The following is a 17,026-nucleotide window of genomic DNA, read 5'->3' on the forward strand; positions in this document are numbered from 1 at the left end:
GTACCATGTTGCTCTAGAAAGGCTTGTGGCCAAAACACAGACCTCACTGTGAGCAGGATTTGAACCTGCACAGGCAAACCCTATTGGATTTCTAGTCCAACGCCTTAACCCCTCGGCCATCACAGCTCTAAGTAACAGTAGGCCAGGGAAACTGGTAAATAATCTCAGTGCCCAGGCCTGATGTCACCTGACCCACAGAATTCACACTGCAAACCATTTCAGCAGTCACGCAGAGGAGTCCTGGGTGCTCTGGTCTGAGGTTGCCTTAGAGGTGAGTTCAAAGGGAAACTTCACAAAGGAAATTCCAGGCAGCCAGGCCATGGGGGTCTCTGAGATTGCCCCTGTCCCACCTGGCTGTTGCCAAGGTTGCTCTGTGAGGTCACTGCCTCCAACCAATGAGTCTGTCCCACCTGGCTGTTGCCATGGTTGCTCTGTGAGGTCACTGCCTCCCAGCCAATAAGCTGAGGTGCTGTAAAAGTTCCTTGTGATGTCACTGCTGCCTGGCAGGCTCATGTCGTGCCCCTGGCCAGCCCCTTGGCATGTGTGAGCTGCTCCCCCTGCCTCCCTCACTCAGGGCTGGTTCTGGAGCTCACACACGGAACATCAGAGGCTGCCAGGGGCCCTCCTGTGGGGCTGTGAGTGTTGCTCCCCCTGCTGTACAGATAGGGCCATAGAGCCTCAGGAGACTGCAGTGGTGGGAGACACTTCCCTGGATTCGGGAGGGAGACGAGATGTCAAGACCCATGACTTGGAGCCAGCTACAGATACCCATGGAAAGCTGATTTTCAGAGGGGTGTTTTCAGCCCTTCCTGTGTATCTGGCTTCTTCAAAGGGGATTCATTAGGGCTACGTCTACACTGGCCCCTTTTCCGGAAGGGGCATGTTAATTTCAGCTATCATAATAGGGAAATCCGCGGGGGATTTAAATATCCCCCGCGGCATTTAAATAAAAATGTCCGCCGCTTTTTTCCGGCTTTTAGAAAAGCCGGGAAAGAGCGTCTACACTGGCCCCGATCCTCCGGAAAAAGCGCCCTTTTCCGGAGGATCTTATTCCTACACCTGCCGTGTGTGTGACTCAAACTGTCCCATGTCCCCTTTTGTGTGTCTGTTGCGCTTCCAGCTTCTTTCCTCAGGCACGTTCATCCGGCAAAGATCCCCCCCCCCCCCCCAGGGGATCTTGTATCTTCCTTTGTGCAGCTCAGCCGCAGACACAGCCAGGGCTGGAAGGAAATTGCTGCACTTTGGGAGTCAAAGGTGTTGTCTGGGACCACAGAGCAGTTTTACCCAACAGCTTGAGGGGGGCGCCATGGCTTAGCTTGCTCCGTCTAAACAGAAGAGCCTGGGTTCAACTCCCAGTGGTGCCTTGTTGCTTCCTTTGCTCACATTTTCCCAAGTCCTTCTGGGACACAGAAGAGGCCTCCCCTGGCCACCCATGAAAATGCTGGGCTGACCCAGGTCCTGAAAGGGGCCATTAGGCAAAGACCAGAAGTGGTGATGCTGGGGGAGTGGCTGCCCTGCACTCTCCGTGGTGTGAGGAGCCGGGCAGGAGAGGAGTCCCAGAGGTTGTTGGGTGGGAGAGTAGAGTTTATCAGCCTTTGGGCTAAGCTCTAGAGCAGCCAAGGGAGAGGTGGGGAAGTGACCTCTGGATACTCTGTGTGGCCGGGGATGCGGACCAAGAGCTGTCCTTGTGTTTTTTGCCATAATGTGTTGTTTCTGGGTCCTTTGCCTAAGATCGAGCACGTCTGCCTTCCGGAGAGCCATGTCTCAGGCACAAGCCCCCAGAGACCCCTCCAGGGACACATCACAGGACCAAGCAAGGGGCAGAAACACTGGGCACTGTCAGTGTCTGGGCCAGAGATAAAGACCCTCTTGGAGCTGTGATCCGAGGGGGAGTCTCTGCAGGCCCGGCAGTCCAGGTGGACGAATGCAGACATCTATGAACATAAAAACATAAGAACGGCCATACTGGGTCAGACCAAATGTCCGTCTAGCCCAGTGTCCTGTCTGCCGACAGTGGCCAGCACCAGGTGCCCCGGAGGGGGTGGACCAAAAACAATGATCAAGAGATTTGTCTCCTGCCATCCGTCTCCAGCCTCTGACAAACAGAGGCCTGGGACACCATTTTATCCCCTGGCTAATAGCTTTTATGGACCTAACCTCCATGAAATTATCTAACATATGGCCCAATGGCTGATGGCCTTGCAGAGAAAGGCCACCTCCCCCCTCCTGCATCCTAGACCAAGTCAGAGCCAAGGTCAACGAATTGCGGGAGGGGTATGTGAGGGTCTGTGAGGGCAGGTCCCGCTCTGGGGAAGCACCTTAGCACTGTGCATACAGTGAGGAACTGGACCGAATCCCGGGGTGTGGGGAGCCCCTGTCTCCAGGGACAGTTGTGGAGTCTGGGATGGAGACACCTGGGCAGCAGCAGCTGCAGTTTCAGGATGACAACGCTGATGGGCTGCCACTCCAGGAGACGCAGGAGGAATCCCAAACTTCTTCAGACAGCGGGGAGGAACATCAGGTTAGTGCTGGGAGGTTGCAACACACAGGACATGTCGACACTTGCATCCTCTTTCCAGAGAGGGATGCAAATGGAGACATTCGAAATTCTAAATGGAACCAGGATTTAAATATCCCGTGCTATATTTGCATAATCGCATCCGGGCGCTATTTCGAAATACTTTATTATGAAATAAAAAACACCGTTTAGATGCAGTTATTTTGGGAGAAAACCCTTCTTCCGAAATAACCCTTAAACACTCTCCTCTGGTCTGGACCTAACAGCAGTGTCAGCGTTTGCTAGTCGGGGCTCTGGACAGCCCCTGCACAGAGGGAGATGGCAACTGCGGGACGCCCTGGCCAACTGTCCCAATGTCTCACAGCAGAAAAGAAAACAAAAGAGGCCAATGCAAACAGCCCCTGGCAGCGAGGGAGTCAGCACGTCGGTGGGTGGGGCAGGGAGCTGGGGGCAGAGCTGGGCTCTAACTCACTGGGTGCCCTTGGCCCATTCAGTGAATCTCTCCCTGGCTCTATGGCCCTGTCTGTACAGCAGGGACAGCAACACTCGCAGGCCCACAGGAGAAGGCTGGTTTGATGCTTCACCCCATGGCCCAGCAAGGAGCCCCCAGGCTCCCCCTGTGTTCTGGGAGCCATGTTTGCTGTGTGAATTCTGTGTGGCAGGTGCCATCAGGCCTAGGCACTGGGATTAGTTACCAGTTTCTCTAACCCGGGGGGACTGCTAAGCTCACAGCTGTGGTGGCCGAGTGGTTAAGGCGTTGGACTAGAAATCCGATAGGGTTTCCCTGCGCAGGTTCAAATCCTGCTCACAGCGAGGCCTGTGTTTTGGCCACACCCCTAACCAGGGCAACAAGCTGCACAACCCCTGAGCCACTCTCCCTGTCCCCAGTCAATCCCTTTCTGTGCCTTCCGAGAGAGACAGGGGCCATGGTGCCTCATTATGGGTCCCTGAGCTCTAGGGAAACTCTCAGCTCCTGCAGCCTCTGCCCCTTGCTCAGCACCCCATGGCTCAGTCCTACCCCGGGGGCTGCCCTGCTCTAGTGTGTGATAGGAGTTGAGTGAGAGGATGAAACATCTGGGCCTGCCCCCATAGGTCCATCCATGAAGGGCAGAAATGCTGAGGATATGATGTGGGTCACTCCTCCCGAGGCACACAGCCCCCTCCCCCCCCCCCCGTGTTGGGAGCAAAGGGTCTAGAGAAGTATTGGGGGGAGGGGGGGGGGGGTCTTGTTCTCTGCTCTTTCTCTGCCTTGGCCAAAGAATTAGTAACAGAATAGTTGTCCAAGTTTATGTACAGACAAAAACTAACTTAAGCATGTTTCTGTGGGGGTAGTGATTATCATGTTTGCTTAATGTGCAAAAGGCTCCTGGTTCAAAGCCAAGCAGAAATGGGGGACAGGGAGGTTCTGCTCTAGTGCTCCTCAGCCCCCAGGAGGGCACATTGGTGCTAACAACATGCTCATGTGATGCCACATTCCAGCCAGGCCCACACAGAGTGTTTCTTGGGGTGTCACCTGATTTCCTGCAAGTGCAGCCCTTGTACCTGCCCCCTGGAAGAATAGAGCCCCAGGCTGTAGCTCAGCTTTCATTCTACCAGGCAGTTTGTGAGGGCAGCTCTAAACAAACCCATCAACTTGAAATTATCAGCCCCTACTAGCACATGCTAAAGCCTGGGATTGAACCAGGGACCTTTAGATCTTCAGTCTAACACTCTCCCAATTGAGTTACTTTGGCTGTGGTAAAAGGTCTGTCTGGCCTGTAATTCTCTGTCCAGGATGTTTGGCCGCATGTCATCATGCCCTGCCCAGGAAGGCGAGACTGGCCTTTCCACAGCGCCCCTCCCCCACAGCCCAGAGCCAAGGTTCCCTCTAAGCCAGGCCTGGGCAATACAGGCCAGCGGGCTGGATCCAGCCCATGAAGCCACCCAACATGGCAGCAAGAAGCCTCAGGCAGATTCCCTGCTCGCCCTGCCCCCACGCACAGCTGAGAGAAGGGGCCGCTGGGCCCTTTGTGTCTCCCAGCTGTAGAGGAAAAGGCTTCATGCCTGGTCCCTGCTCCCAGCTTGTTTGTGGCCAATGGGAGCTGCCTGCTTGAAGCCCTGGCCAGTCCCCACAAGCTCTTATTCACCCAGGTGTGTGACCTGTGCCCCCTGCGCAGGGAAGGGGCTGCCTGAGAAATGTGCTTGGCTGCTGGGAGTATCTCCCAGTCAGAGGCTGCCCCTGGTACCTCAGCCCCTCCCTTCCCTCAGTCCCCTGGCTCTCCCTGTGATGGAAAAGGGCAAAGACTTGGCAGATTTCATTAATACAGATGAGGTTGGTTTCCCTGACTGGGAATTGAACCCAGGCCTCAGCAGTGAAAGTGCTGAATCTTAACCACTAGACCATCAGGGACACATGAAGATGGGTCTCTCCTTAACTACACTAGCCTTTCACAGGCCACTTTCTGTCCCCTTCAGTATGCGGGTCCATTTTCCATTGTCCAGAGGAGACAAGAACAGAAACCAAACGGAACATCAGAACAGCCAGACGGGGCCATGCCAGTTGCCAAACTAGCCCAGGATCCTCTCTCAGAACAGCAGCCAATTCCATTGCCCAGTGGGAATCCTCCGGACAGACAATCGTTAAGTGATCCCTCCTGTCGCCCATTCCCAGCTTCTAGAATACACCAGCTAGGGACACCTGCCCTGTCCATCCTGGATAAATGCCATTGATTGACCTTCCCTGCATTAAATGAGCCAGTTCTGTTTTGGATCAAATGTCTTGGGCTGCGCAGGCCTTGAGTCATGGCAAGAGCTGGAGGGGAATGGGGAACGGCTGCACTTTGGAATGGGAAGGGGTGTCTGGCACCATAAAGTAGAACAGTTTCAAAGCTCTTGTCATGGAGGGCACCATGGCTTAGCTGGCTGAAGCACCTGTCTTATAAACAGTGGATCTTGGGTTCAAGTCTCACTGGTGTGTTGCTGTAACCTTTGCTCACATTTACTTATGCCCTTCTGGAACACAGAAGAGGTCTCCCCTGACCACCCATGGAACTGCTGGTTCAGGAAAAGGCTGATTGGGGAGGGGTGTTTGGAAGAAGGAAACAACAGGTGAGAAGCACCTGATGCCCACATACCCTGACTCTCTATGGCTGCAGGAGCTGCAGTGGTTGTTCCATCAGGCTCTCTACGCCCTGACCTGACCCCCTGAGGGAATCACAAGGGTGTGTGGTGCTGGCTCTCCTGTCCCAGCAATTGCAGTCAGAGCCCTGCCTTGCCAGTGCCAGTCACAGCAGCCTCTGCAGGGGCTCCAGGCTTGTGGTTTCCTTCTTCCCAATACCCCTCCCCAATCAGCCTTTTCCTGAACCAGCAGTTCCATGGGTGGCCAGGGGAGGCCTCTTCTGTGTCCCAGAAGGGCATAAGTAAATGTGAGCAAAGGTTACAACAAGGCACCACTGGGACTTGAACCCAGGATCTCCTGTTTATGAAGCAAGTGCTTTATCCAGCTAAGCCATGGTGCCCTCCCCCAAAGTCTCTTTAAAATGGCTCTTTATGTTTCCAGACAACACTTTTGACTCCCAAAGTGCAGCTGTTCCCCACTTCCCTCCAGCCATTGAGCCCAGGTGCTGTCTGGCCCCCTGGGCACAGAAAGCTACAGCTCCGTGGGCAGGGGGCTTTGGCTTCCTTGCCCATGGGATGCTGTTGCAGGAAGGGCTGCTCAGCAGGGACGGGGTTCACCTGTTGAGGAAGGGAAGAGTATTTGGGTGCAGACTGGCTAACCTAGTGAGGAGGCTTTAAACTAGGTTTGATGGGGGCAGGTGCCCAAAGCCCACAGGTAAGTGAATAACATGGACACCTGGGGGATACCAGGGCGCAGGCAGGAGAAGATGGGAGTGAATCCTCCTACCTCTGCCATGGCTTGGCCCAGGAGGGCTGGGGTCTAGCAGCTTTTCACCCCAGCTTTGTGGGAGGCCAAGTAGGAAGGGGCCTCTGGAGGCTCATAGCCCCCTGGCCTGCTGTGTCTGTGGAAAGGGGGGAGAGGACACACACGTGTCACTGGGGAACAGGGTGCATGGATCCCACTCGTTCCTGCAGAAAATGAAGCAGGCTGAGCATTTTGCAGAGAACAAGCCAGAGCCCTTCTCCTGTCCCTGGAGAGATGGAAATGGGGCCGTTCCTTGTGGGGAAAGAAGTGGGTGTATCAGGAGTGGGATTCGAGTTCAAACCTCTCCACAGACCAGAACCCCACATTATGGGCAAGAAAGAGCCTTGAGTCAGGCAGTGGAGAACACTTGGCTCCTGTTACACTGAGATGGGATATTAGGAAACTTCACCTATGCAGCCTGGCTAGCTCAGTTGGTAGAGCCTGAGACTCTTAATCTCAGGGTCATGGGTTCAAGCCCTATGTTGGGCAGTGCCCTTCCTTAACTCACATTCTCAGCCTGTGAGCAATTGGCTCTCAGTTTTCACCAGGGTTTTAGAAAGAAAAAGTCTAGTCCTGGGGTCCAGCTTTAGTAGAACCAGAGAGAGAACCAACTGCAATTTCCATCTTCTGAGGAGAAGGGAAGAGGATTTTCTTCTCCTCAGTTCTAGCCACAACAGCCCAGGGGGGGAGAAAAAATAACCCTCCACTCGCTGATTGTTCCCCGTCAGCTTCTGTAGCTTCACCTCCTTCCATAGTAGCTCCAGCTTTGAGCTACAAATCTCAAGGGGCTGGTGATGAAATTAGGCGCTTCCCTGAGAACAAGAGGTGGAGTGTTCACAAGGAGCATCCCCCTCCCCTGCAGAGCAAGGTGTTAGAAAGAGCTAGAAACAGAACAGTCAGACAAGTTCCAGCCCTTGAAATGTGTTTCTGTGGTGTAGTGGTTATCATGTTTGCATAACACGCAAAAGGTCCCTGGTTCAAATCCAGGCAGAAACACAGGGTCTTCTCTTATTGCGGTGCCCAGGTAACTGCAGCTGCTGCTGACCAGCCTGTTGATGAGCCCAACGCTCATGTGACAGGGGGGGGCAGGGTAAAGTCAGCTGATAATGCCCCTGGGTGGTGACCTGGGGAAGCCAGATAAATTAGGCCAGGCAGCTGCTTGTGACTTGGCCTCCCCTGCCCTGGGAGGCTGGTGCATTGGGCCGGCTCTGCCTGCTGCCTCCCTTGTGTGACTTGCCCAGTGTATCAGGCCAAATGTCAGAAAAGCCTCTTCCCGGCCCCCCCCAAAAAAAAGCAGAAGAAAAAGCTGCACAAATTGGGTTTTGAAGTTTGCGTAGCTTTTCCCAGAAGAGCAGTGTAGGGCAGACATAGCCTGAGTGTTGCTCAGCACTGGTAGGAGACAGGGAGGGACAAAACGATCTAATGGCACCTGAAGCCTTTCAGAACAACTCCCAGCCCCAACCGCAAGAACCAGCCCTTCCCTCCACCCTCACTGGGGTCTGCTGGGAACTGTCTGGACTCAAGCCCACCCCAGTTTCACCCTAAGGATTGCCTGTTCTGTAAAAGCTGCGCCCTGGAAATGAGAAAGCAGCTAAAATGACACTCGTGGGACTTGAACCCACAAACTTTGAATGTCTAGCTGGGCTCACATGAGTCACTGCAGCTTAAAATAGTGATAGAAAAGTATCCATGTTAGTCTAGGGTAGCTGAAACAAAATACAGAAAAAACCAGTTTCTTGCCATTTTAACTCAGAAAGGACATTATCTCAATGACTTAATTACCTGCATCCTGCTTCAAAAGCCTTTTAAAACTGCACTTTAAAGGGAATCCTCTGAACTGTTATTCATGCTAAAATTCGACACTTTTCGGCGGGGTCCTAACAAAGACTCTAGTTATCTTACCCATTACAAAGATAGCTTCCCCAATTATCACCTCTAATATCATTAGCTCACAGACATTTACCTTCCCCCCCGCATCCCCGTTCTGTTCTGAAATTTGATTTGTCCTTTTCATATGTGTTCGTTTTTTTTTTTTTTGTATCTTTTGCTATATATGGTGGTGACAATTTTCTTCCACTATTTGATCTGAGGAAGTGGGTCTGGCCCACGAAAGCTCATCATCTAATAAACCATCTTGTTAGTCTTTAAAGTGCTACACAGTCCTGCATTTTGTTGCAGCTTAAAAGCCCAACATGCTTTCCATTGCACCACAGAGCCTGATATCTCCACACTCTGCTTTGCAGCACGGCAATTGCTGGTGGCAAAGAAAGGGGAGCCAGGTCTGTCTCTTTTCGGAGATCAGGTAGGAAGAGGGAGGGGGCCACTGAGCCCCTGACAGTGAAAATAATGGATAAGAGCTGAGCTGCAGTTAGAGAATGTGGGCATCGATCCCACTGCCTCTCGCATGCTAAGCAAGCGCTCTACCACTTGAGCTAATTCCCCTGCTGCAGTTACAGAGGTTTTTGTGGAGGCACTTAACCCTAACCCTTCTCCACAGCGACATCTGTCATCTAGGTCAGTTAGTCGTGGGAAAGGAGAAGGCTCCGAAAAGGCCTCAAGGCAACTCTCAAGGAGACTCCCTGCAGCAAAGCCATGGGGGGGCTCTGAGATGGCCCCTGCCCTGCAGCCTGTCCCACCTGGCCATTGTCATGGACTCTCTGTGAGGTCATCACCTCCCAGCCTCCTTTAGCCAATAAGCTGAGGGGCTGCGAAAGGCCCTTGTGATGTCACTGCCACACCCACCCCTGCCCTCCAGGGCTAATGTCCTGCCCCAGGCAGCCGCTTTGCATGGCTGAGCTGCTCCCAGGGGTGAAAGTGACACATTTCTCACAGGGAGTCCTGGGAGATGAAGCAGCTGGAGGGAGCCAGGAGAGCAGAGGCCAGCCTGAGAGCTGAGAGTCAGAGGTGCCCACTGCACTTTCACACCACAGGTCCTACGGTGTAAGGGGCAGCACTCAGGACTCTGAATCCTGCAATCTGAGTTCAAATCTCAGTGGGACCTACTAAGACTGAGCTGGTTGTTACAAGGTTCAGGTGCTTTGGCTTCTATACCCTGAGGTTCACTGGAGAAAATTTTGTTCCTCTTGCTGGGTGTCTGAGGCCACTGGAGCTCCATCTCCAGATGGAGCAGGCCAGCGGGAAAGGTCTGATGCCATCACAGCTGCAGGGCAGGTCACCCACCTGACCCCTGAGCTCAGCCCATGCTGGAGGCAGCCAGACAGTGTGAGCGCGTCAGAGGGGGAATTGGGAGAAGGATCGTGAGTCCTGGCTCCCAGCCACGCACCTTGACAGAAAGACCAACGGCCCCTGCACAAAGTGCACTGTGGGAATAAGAGTTGGGGCAGCAGGAAAGGGGCTGGCCCCTCAGTACCCTCAGTACCAGGGCAGAGGCAGGAGAAGATGGGAGTGAATCCTGCTACCTCTGCCCTGGCAGGAGGGCTAGGGTCTAGGAATTTTTCACCCCAGCTTTGTGGGAGGCCAAGTAGGAAGGGGCCACTGCAGGTGTACAACCCCCTGGCCTTCTGTGTCTGTGGAAAGGGGAGAAGAGGACACACACTTGTCACTGGGGAACAGGGCGCATGGATCCCACTCGTTCCTGCAGAAAATGAAACAGGCTGAGCATTTTGCAGAGAACAGGCCAGAGCCCTTCTCCTGTCCCTGGAGAGATGGAAATGGGGCCATTCCTTGTGGGGAAAGAAGTGGGTGTGTCGGGAGTTGGGGTTCAAATTCAAACCTCTCCACAGAGCAGAACCCCACATTATGGGCAAGAAAGTGCCTTTAGTCAGGCAGTGGAGAACACTAGGCTCCTGTTATGCTGGGATGGGATATTAGGAAACTTTTTGCACAGAGCCTGGCTAGCTCAGTTGGTAGAGCGTGAGACTCTTAATCTCAGGGTCATGGGTTCAAGCCCTGTGCTGGGCAGTTCATTTCTTCAACTCACTTTCTCAGTCTACAAGCAATTGGCTCTCAGTTTTCACCAGAGTTTTAGAAAGAAAAAGTCTAGTTCTGGGGTCCAGCTTTAGTAGAAGCAGAGAGAGAACCAACTGCAATTTCCATCTTCTGAGGAGAAGGGAAGAGGATTTTCTTCTCCTCAGTTCTAGCCACATCAGCTCAGGGAGGAGAAAAAATATCCCTCCGCCCGCTGATTGTCCCCGTCAGCTTCTGTAGCTTCACCTCCTTCCAGCAAATTGAAGAAGGCCGGGTCCCCTCCTGGGGACTCCAACCCAAACCCTAGGACCAAGGGATTTACAAGCCAGATGATCAATGTTTGCTGCACTTCTCCCTCCCCCAAACTATGCCAAACCTCAAAGGTAAATTCTACAGCCCCAGCGGCTGGGGGGGATGTGCATTTCAGAGCCTCTGCCCGCTGATCTGTAGCCTTCTGTGCCCAGGGAGCCAGACACCGCCAGGGCTGGAGGGAAATGGGGATTGGCTGCACTTTGGGAGTCAAAGGTGTTGTCTGGGACCATAGAGTAGAACAGTTTCACCAAACTCCCTGAGGAGGGCACCATGGCTCAGTTGGCTTTTCCTGAACCAGCAGTTCCATGGGTGGCCAGGGGAGGCCTCTTCTGTGTCCCAGGAGGACCTAGGGAAATGTGAGCTGCCACCGCACATGAATCCCTCACCGCTGCCGGAGCCACTCCCTATGCTCAGCGGCCAGCTGCTAGCATGTGCAGGCTGGGATGCTGTGTGCAGGCAGCCTGCACGTGCAGGATATGATGCAGTGCGCTGTGAGCAGAATGGCGTGGCCCCATTCCCGCCTCCCTTCCCGCGATGATCCAGTGGCCGAAAGGGGCTGCGGCTGCTGCTGACAGGGAAGTAGCTGGGAGGCAAGATGCTGGCAGCAAGAGAATCCGGCTGCCTCTTTGCCCTGGGTCTCAGTGCACCATGTTGACTGCAGCCACCGTGACCGAACCTCAAACCAGCTGGACTAGCCAGCCCACATCACAGTGAGTCACTAGTGGCCCTGGCAGAGAAGAGCCCTTGGCAGTTGCAGAGACATCGCTGCAGCTGTGTGAGGCGCATTTCTTGAAAGGGCCACTTGTGAATTGCACTTTCATTTGCCGGCTAGCTCAGTTGGTTAGAGCATGGTGTTAATAACGCCAAGATCATGGGTTCAAGCCCCATGCTGGCCACAGAGGTGTTTGTTTTGTTGACTTGCCCTCATTTTGCCTCCTGCTATGGACAGGGAAGCAGAAGCAGGCAAAAGGCTCAGGTGTTTGCAGGACTCAGGCCAGAGAGCTGGTAGGAGGAGGCTCCAGCCTGCACAGACCCAGTGGCTGAAAGGGCCTTGGCCTGGCCAGCTTCCCCCAATAGCAGGGAAAACTCTTCTCTTCCCTCCATTGTCCCCAGTGGGGTGACCTGATGCCCAAATTTCTGCTGTAGCAGTGGCTACCCAAGGCTCCCTGCAGGGGTCAGGCTCCCCAGCACAAGGCACAGAGGGAGACTTAATGGGTGTGTCTAGACTGGCCAGTTTTTCTGGAAAATCAGCCACTTTTCCGGAAAAACTTGCCAGCTGTCTACACTGGCCGCTTGAATTTCTGCAAAAGCTCTGACTCCCTACTGTAAGAAATCAGTGCTTCTTGCGGAAATACTATGCTGCTCCCGTTCGGGCAAAAGTCCCTTTTGCGAAAAACTTTTGCGCAAAAGGGCCAGTGTAGACAGTTGAGATTTGTTTTGCGCAAAAAAGCCCCGATGCGAAAATGGTTATCAGGGCTTTTTTGCGGAAAACCCGCGTCTAGATTGGCCACGGATGCTTTTCCGCAAAAAGTGCTTTTGCGGAAAAGCATCCGTGCCAATCTAGACACTCTTTTCCGCATATGCTTTTAATGAAAAACTTTTCCATTAAAAGCATCTCTGGAAAATCATGCCAGTGTAGACGTAGCCCCAGTGTGAGGTAAGAAATTGTCTCTCATGAATCTAAGGGGAAGGAAGGCAAAGCAGTGGAAGTGGGAAGTGGGAGGGTTTTGCAGCCAAACACTAGCAGGTCCCACTGAGATTTGGACTCAGCTTGCAGGACTCCCAGGCCCAAGTGCTGCTCCTTACACCATGGGACCTCCACCCAACACCACTTCCTCAGCTCATGCCCACTGGGACCAGCTTTGCTTGTTTTCCTTCCACCCAGAGCCCCCTTCTTCTCCTGGGCTGCAAGGAGCATCCCTGGGACAAACCCAGGCCTCTGCCTCCCTACAACCAGCCCCACCCCACAGGATTTGGTAGAACAAGAGGGAGGGTTCTCCTCAACCACTGAGTCCCAGAGCCTCTGGTTTGCCTCCCTCAGCTTGGCTTCCATTCTCTGTCCTATTCCTCCTAGGGCCAGTCTCACAAGGAGGCAGTCTCACAAGGAGGCAGCAGGAAGAGGTGGCCCCATACCTAGCCTCAGGATGGGCAGCAAGACCTGAACTTTCCTGGGCACCAAGAGGAGCTGCAATGAAAGCAGAACATCTGTTTCTGCCTGGCTGTGAACCAAGGACCTTTTGCATGTTAGGCAAACATCATACCTACTACACCACAGAAAGCCACAAAAGTGCTTAAACTTGGCTAACTATTCTGTTACTAACTCTTTTTCCAGCACCATGATGGGGAGGGGAAAACACCTTTTAATGGAAAATTGCTGTGAGCTCTGAGTCTGGCAATTATTCCGTATAATTAGTATAAACAATTAGTTACACACATACTAAATGGAAACAAATCTGCCTACAACAAGTCACAGCTGGAGAGATCTCTGAAAACATTCACTCCATGTGCAGCCACAAATGTGATGTTAGAAATTATTTTAAAAGGCCTTGACAATAAGACAGTGACTATCATATTACATCTCTGTAAATCCATGCTGTGCCCACAACTTGAGCACTGACTGGAAATGTGGTTGCCTTATCCCCCTCTCCCTCTGAAAAAAAAAGAACCATATCTTTGCATTAGAAATTTCAGACAAGCACAACAAAAATGATGAAAGGGTTGGATCAGCTGCCACATGAGGAGAGATTGGGACTTTTCATCTTAGAAAGATGGAGACAAAGTGGAAATAAAATAGAGGTCTATAAATCATGGCAGTTGTTGAGACTGTAAATAAGCAAAGGTATTTTACTTCTTCCCATAATAGAAGAACTAAGGATGCGCCATGATATTAGCAGGTTGAAAACAAACAAAAGGAAGTATTTCTTCACACAACGCACAGTCTATGGCTATGTCTAGACTGCAAGCCTCTTTCGAAAGAGGCTTTTTCGAAAGATACTTTCGAAAAAGCCTCTTTCGAAAGAGAGCGTCTAGACTGCACGCGGAACTTTCGAAAAAGCAAGCCGCTTTTTCGAAAGAAAGCAGCAAGTGAGTCTGGATACTCTCTTTCTAAAAATCCCTGTTTGCTTTCAAGAATGCCTTTTTTCGAAAGAGCACTTTCAAAAAAAGGCGTTCTTCCTCGTGAAATGAGGTTTACCGCTGTCGAAAGAAAAGCCGCTTTCTTTCGATTTAATTTCGAAAGAACGCAGCTGCAGTCTAGACTCAGGTGAAGTTTTTTCGAAAAAAGGCTACTTTTTTCGAAAAAAACCCTGAGTCTGGACACAGCCTATCTGTGGAACTCCTTACCAGAGGATGTTGTAAAGACTGGGACTATAAGGGCATGTCTATACTTGGAAATTATTTTGGAATTGCTTAAATTGACCTAATAACATCCACTCTAAGAAAATAGAAATAGCATGTCCTCAGTATGGGGAACCCTCAGAATTAGTCCGAGGCAGGCTCTGTTAATGTTCCTTCCTGGGGGCATGGAATTCAAAACAGAGAAGCAGCTGAAGCTAAGAGCCCTGTTATACTATGGCAACCATCTCTGAAGTGACACAAAATCCCCTCTCCCATTTCTAACCCTGAAATATCATCATGTTTATTACATCATTCACAGCCTCTGAACACAGATATTAGTCTGCCAAAGACACCAAGCCCTATTGATTAAGGCTTCTGCCAAAGCCTGGGATTGAACCAGGGACCTTTAGAACTTCAGTCTAACACTCTCCCAACTGAGCTACTTTGGCAACTGCTTCAAGTTGGCTGAGGCCCAGGCTTCTCTCAGGCATGTTCTCTCTGCACCAATATTCAAGCGAGATGCTGCTGCCAGTGGACCTGCAAGGCAAGTTGAGTTTTGCCTGCCTCCCTCACTCTGACTTGCACTTGGCCCCATTCCTGCCTCTCTTCCCGGGGTGTTCTAGTGGCTGAAAGGGACTGTGGCTGCCAATGCAGGGAAGAAGATGGGTGGGGGGTCATGCTCCCTCTGAGACTTTCCATCCATGGGCGGAGTGAGTTTCATAATGTGCACCACTAGTGAGGTCGTTTGCGCTTGTGCGGATGTGGGCTACTGTGGTACCCGCCAGTTACTCACAAACAGCTTAGCTAAATATAGCTTGATAATTTTATAGGAGAAAAAATACTGAAACAAGGGATGTCATTCCTGGTTACTTGCTACAGCCTTCGAACTCTGACTGCAGGGCTAGGTCTACACTGGGAGGTTCTTGCGCAAAAAATCCTGAAACCCGGCCCCTTCTCCTATCATTAGAGAGATGGAAATGGGACTGTAGAGCGGCTGTTAGGCGGGGAAAGAGAGGTGCTCCTGCTGCCTCCCTGAGCAACTCACACATGTAAGAAAACTGCCATTGGAGGTGCCTGCATAGGTGTCAGGATGGCCGAGTGGTCTAAGGCGCCAGACTCAAGGACCTGTCTTTCCCTTAGTTGGGTGTTCTGGTCTCCAAATGGAGGCGTGGGTTCAAATCCCACTCCTGACATGTCAACTGTTTTATGTCTAGAGAGGTGACCGCATTTCCCCATTTCTCCTGACATTGTAGGAGCCCTTGCTCCTCCCACATGCTCATGAAAGCATTTCTCTTAGGCTGCATCTACACAGCAGCGTTCCTTGGGCATAACGGCCATTATACTGCAATAACAATGGGAGCGTCTACACTGCAATTCCATTATTCCGACTTCTGTAACGCACCATCCAGACCAGTGGTCTGAGGAGCCAGGAGGTTTCCAGGCTGCAGACAGACAAGCCCACAGGCAAAGACAAAGCAAAGTGCCAGCCACTTCCTGCTCAGCCCAGCGGGGTCTCTGTGTGGCCCCCAGACCTTTTGTTTGCCTTTTCCCAGGCGCAGGGGCCCAGATTCAGCAACACTCACAGCCCCACAGGAGGAGGCCGCTTTGCTGCCTCACCCCACGGCCCAGCAATGAGCCCACAGACTCCCCCTGTACTCTGGAAGTCAGGTTTGCCGTGTGAATTGTGTGGGGGCAGGTAACATCAGGCCTGGGCACTGGGATTATTTACCAGTTTCCCTGGGGGCCCTGCTGTTTTCACAGCACAAATATCTTTCCCATCACCCCTTAGTCGTCCCTTTCCCAAGCTGAGAAGAAGAAGTTCAATGAACTCCTGGGAGCTGCGGTTCCAAAGAAGAGGCATTTCCCGTGGAAAGATGGCCAAGACCAATCCCCTACACAGAGCCCCAGAAAATACCAATGGACACTGGGCACTTGTAAAGCTCCCTCACGGGCAGCGCTACGGAATGGATCCGGCTGGCCATCGGGCTGACTAACGCCATCCACAGACGAGTCCCAGTGAGACTTCTCAGCCCAAGTGCAGAGACTGTGGAGTCTCCCGCTTCCAGCCCAGGGGCAGAGGGGCAGCACCCTGAGGAGGCAGGTCCCGAGCAGCAGAGACCTTTGAAGGGAACGGAGACGTAAGATCAGAAGGAAAGAGAACAAGTCACCTCTTCCCAGGTGAGATGTGGTGGGAAGCTACCAGATCCGGTGCAAGCCAAGCTCCAAGGGCTGGTTCCTGCCCTGGTGGCTCCTTGCAGGGCCTGGCTTGAGAAGTGCCAAGGAGCCATGTGTGGGCCAGGAGAAAGGGTGCAGAAGGAACGTGGATGAAGGATCAGGGTGGGGGAGCAGGAAGAAGGCAGGGTGTCAAAGGAAGCTGGGGGTGCTGGGTGAGCTGGGGGGGAAGAAAGAAAGGGGAACAGGGTGGCTGGGGTCTGGGCATGAGGCAGGACATTATGTGGCTTTGTGTCCACTTGCACCAAAGGCCACAGCCACACTGCCTTGAAGGTGCACAGCAATGGCACTTCCAGGGTGGGCCCTGGACTGTGTGGCTGCAATGACCTGGTCCCAGGTAAAGCACTGCTGAGAAGTCTCAGCCCCAGCCCTGCATCCTCCTATCTCAGCCTAACCTGCTGAGCTGTCTCCCACATGCTCCTGAAAGCCAGCACACAGGCCACCCATCCCTGCACCAGGAGGCAGGCCTTAGAACTGCCTTGTGGGCACCCAGGGGAAGTGCCATAATAGAAGATGCTGTGTTTCTGCCTGGCTTTGAACCAGGGACCTTTTGCGTGTTAGGCAAATGTGATAACCACTACACCACAGAAACACACTGAACAGTATTTTCTGATGCACTTAAACTTGGGCAAATATTCGGTTGCTAACCCTTTGGCCAGCAGAGATTGCTGCGGGGAAAATGAATTCTTTGATGTCAATTTTGTGCCCTCAGGAAGGGACCAAACTGAAGGAGGCCGGGCCCCCACCTGGGGACTCCAACCTAAACCCTGAGGCCAAGGGGTTTACAAGCCAGAGAATCA

General features: G+C 52.6%; 10 non-coding genes across 10 annotated transcripts; 5 read left to right on the forward strand and 5 right to left on the reverse strand.

Annotated features, from left to right (window-relative positions):
- Positions 1 to 3,249: 3,249 nt before the first annotated feature.
- TRNAS-AGA (transfer RNA serine (anticodon AGA)) lies at positions 3,250 to 3,331 on the forward strand. Its single transcript has one exon. It is a non-coding gene; the product is annotated as a tRNA-Ser (tRNA).
- An 847-nt stretch (positions 3,332 to 4,178) lies between these two features.
- Positions 4,179 to 4,251, reverse strand: TRNAF-GAA (transfer RNA phenylalanine (anticodon GAA)). Its single transcript has one exon. It is a non-coding gene; the product is annotated as a tRNA-Phe (tRNA).
- Positions 4,252 to 4,835: 584 nt separating this feature from the next.
- Positions 4,836 to 4,907, reverse strand: TRNAE-UUC (transfer RNA glutamic acid (anticodon UUC)). Its single transcript has one exon. It is a non-coding gene; the product is annotated as a tRNA-Glu (tRNA).
- Positions 4,908 to 5,941: 1,034 nt separating this feature from the next.
- Positions 5,942 to 6,015, reverse strand: TRNAM-CAU (transfer RNA methionine (anticodon CAU)). Its single transcript has one exon. It is a non-coding gene; the product is annotated as a tRNA-Met (tRNA).
- An 820-nt stretch (positions 6,016 to 6,835) lies between these two features.
- Positions 6,836 to 6,908, forward strand: TRNAK-CUU (transfer RNA lysine (anticodon CUU)). Its single transcript has one exon. It is a non-coding gene; the product is annotated as a tRNA-Lys (tRNA).
- Positions 6,909 to 7,342: 434 nt separating this feature from the next.
- TRNAV-AAC (transfer RNA valine (anticodon AAC)) lies at positions 7,343 to 7,415 on the forward strand. Its single transcript has one exon. It is a non-coding gene; the product is annotated as a tRNA-Val (tRNA).
- Positions 7,416 to 10,267: 2,852 nt separating this feature from the next.
- Positions 10,268 to 10,340, forward strand: TRNAK-CUU (transfer RNA lysine (anticodon CUU)). The gene has a single exon. It is a non-coding gene; the product is annotated as a tRNA-Lys (tRNA).
- A 4,030-nt stretch (positions 10,341 to 14,370) lies between these two features.
- On the reverse strand, positions 14,371 to 14,443 carry TRNAF-GAA (transfer RNA phenylalanine (anticodon GAA)). Its single transcript has one exon. It is a non-coding gene; the product is annotated as a tRNA-Phe (tRNA).
- A 635-nt stretch (positions 14,444 to 15,078) lies between these two features.
- TRNAL-CAA (transfer RNA leucine (anticodon CAA)) lies at positions 15,079 to 15,187 on the forward strand. The gene is made up of 2 exons: positions 15,079 to 15,116; positions 15,142 to 15,187. It is a non-coding gene; the product is annotated as a tRNA-Leu (tRNA).
- Positions 15,188 to 16,745: 1,558 nt separating this feature from the next.
- On the reverse strand, positions 16,746 to 16,818 carry TRNAV-AAC (transfer RNA valine (anticodon AAC)). Its single transcript has one exon. It is a non-coding gene; the product is annotated as a tRNA-Val (tRNA).
- Positions 16,819 to 17,026: the final 208 nt, after the last annotated feature.

This window comes from Pelodiscus sinensis, chromosome 19 (assembly GCF_052426305.1).
Source record: "Pelodiscus sinensis isolate ZL-2025 chromosome 19, ASM5242630v1, whole genome shotgun sequence".
In the NCBI taxonomy this organism is placed as follows: Eukaryota; Metazoa; Chordata; order Testudines; family Trionychidae; genus Pelodiscus; species Pelodiscus sinensis.